General features: G+C 63.2%; 1 pseudogene; it reads right to left on the bottom strand.

Annotated features, from left to right (window-relative positions):
- Positions 1–2,500, bottom strand: part of LOC124590715 — a 7,952-nt pseudogene that overhangs the window by 3,562 nt on the left and 1,890 nt on the right.

Below are 2,500 nucleotides of genomic sequence, written 5' to 3'. Positions count from 1 at the left end.
GGATGTTGGTGCAGCCGTTTTCGGGAGAAGGGACGTCCGCGCGCGAAGCAGGCGTTCCGGAAGGGCGCGGGCCAGAAGGAAGAGATTCATCACTTTCACCAGGACTTCGTGCGGCAGGCGCCGCAACTCCGCTGGGGTAAGGCCGTCCGGCCCGGCTGCTGATCCCCTGGGCGGCAACGCGGCGGCGACCTCCTCATGTGTGACCGGCCCCCATATGCACTCGAGAGCGACAGGCTCTGAGTGCGGGAGGAGGCGGTCACGAATGAAGCCCGCGGTGGAGATGGGCTTCTTGGTGAAGAGGTCCGCCCAGAAGTCCAGCAGACCAGGGATGGCAGGTGGCGGCTGGAGCAGGGTGCCATCCAAGAGGCCGCGCACGCAACGTGCACGCGACCGTCGGAAGGCATCCTGCGTTCTCGCGTACTCCCAGCGGCGCCGCTTGCGCTTCTGCGTCGGCGGCGCGGCAGGCGGCCGCTTCGATGGTTGGCGCGGCCGCTGTGTCCTGGTGATCGATCTCTCCCCTCTGGACCCGACCGACGCAAGGGCATCCGGGAGCATGCCCAGGATGACATCGGGCGGCGTGCCCCGCCCCAGACCTATGACACGATCCAGGGCAGAGAAACGCTGGGCGGAAGCGGGTAGCCCCGCCAGATGCTCCCAGATGGCGGCGTCAGTCGGCCCCTCCGGCGGCGGCCCGGTGGTGTCGGCCGCGAAGTCCTCGGCTGCGTCGACGGGCGGCGCAGCGGCCTCGCCCGCGTCAGGCAGCGGGCTCGCTGCTCCCCGGCGGGACGCCGGCTCTTCCCCCCGACCGATCTCAAGCGCCTCCATGAATTGGCGGACAAGCTGCTTGTGGGCAGCTTGCCGCCGTCGGCACTTGATTGCCTCGAGCGTTCGGTCGGGGAACATCCTGATGAGTTCTTGATTGACGAAGAAGAACCGGGCGTCCCTCTCAAGGAACAGTTCGGCCTCCGCCTTGGCGAGCGACAGGACTTCTTCCTCCGTCCACCTCGCGCGATGCCTCTCCGTGACGATCTCCGCGTTGGCGGCCGCAAGATGTTGGCGGCGGCGATGGACCCCGAGACCGTTCTTGGTTGTAAAGCTGCGGTGGCACTCACTACAGGTATACATAGCTGCAAAAGTTACAAGATTTTCGGCACGGCCGGTTGGCCGGCTAGGTGCTGGGGGAGTTGGGGTGGCACCTTCAGCGGAAGGGCCACCACTTATTCTCTGCTTACTGCCCCCAACTAAAAAAGGGATAGTGCGAGGGGGGGCTGGTAACCCCCCCAAGCCCCTGGTGCGGTCTTCCACTCTGCGAAATCAGCGGGCCCACGAGAAGGGGAGAAGACCGCAGGAGAGGAGAGGCTAAGAGGGCTAGGCCCATGTATTGCGCATCACTCTCCCAGTAACTATAACCCAAGGAAGGCACCTCGCAGCAGCAGCACGACTACATCAAGACCGCACTTCGAGAAGCCAAGTCCGGATGCAGCCACACCGCTGCCACTTGGCCACCTTAAGAGAGTCATAGTTACTCCCGCCGTTTACCCGCGCTTGCTTGAATTTCTTCACGTTGACATTCAGAGCACTGGGCAGAAATCACATTGCGTCAACACCCGCTAGGGCCATCGCAATGCTTTGTTTTAATTAGACAGTCGGATTCCCCCAGTCCGTGCCAGTTCTGAGTTGATCGTTGAATGGCGGCCGAAGAGAATCCGCGCACCCGCGCGCCCCCGGAGGAGCACGCTAAGGCGGACGCGGCCTCGCAGCAAGGAAGATCCGTGGGAGGCCAAGGCACGGGACCGAGCTCGGATCCTGCACGCAGGTTGAAGCACCGGGGCGCGAACGCCGCGCAGGCGCGCGCATCCTGCACCGCCGGCCAGCACGAGGCCAACCAACGGCGAGAGCAGACCACGCCCGCGCTAAACGCCCGCACTTACCGGCACCCCTACGGCACTCACCTCGCCCAGGCCCGGCACGTTAGCGCTGACCCACTTCCCGACCAAGCCCGACACGCCCCGATCCTCAGAGCCAATCCTTATCCCGAAGTTACGGATCCAATTTGCCGACTTCCCTTACCTACATTATTCTATCGACTAGAGGCTCTTCACCTTGGAGACCTGCTGCGGATATGGGTACGAACCGGCGCGACACCTCCACGTGGCCCTCTCCCGGATTTTCAAGGTCCGAGGGGAAGATCGGGACACCGCCGCAACTGCGGTGCTCTTCGCGTTCCAAACCCTATCTCCCTGCTAGAGGATTCCAGGGAACTCGAACGCTCATGCAGAAAAGAAAACTCTTCCCCGATCTCCCGACGGCGTCTCCGGGTCCTTTTGGGTTACCCCGACGAGCATCTCTAAAAGAGGGGCCCGACTTGTATCGGTTCCGCTGCCGGGTTCCGGAATAGGAACCGGATTCCCTTTCGCCCAACGGGGGCCAGCACAAAGTGCATCATGCTATGACGGCCCCCATCAACATCGGATTTCTCCTAGGGCTTAGGATCGACTGA

The sequence above is a fragment of the Schistocerca americana genome, unplaced genomic scaffold, assembly GCF_021461395.2.
Source record: "Schistocerca americana isolate TAMUIC-IGC-003095 unplaced genomic scaffold, iqSchAmer2.1 HiC_scaffold_77, whole genome shotgun sequence".
NCBI lineage: Eukaryota > Metazoa > Arthropoda > Insecta > Orthoptera > Acrididae > Schistocerca > Schistocerca americana.
This window is presented reverse-complemented; position numbering and strand designations above follow the sequence as displayed.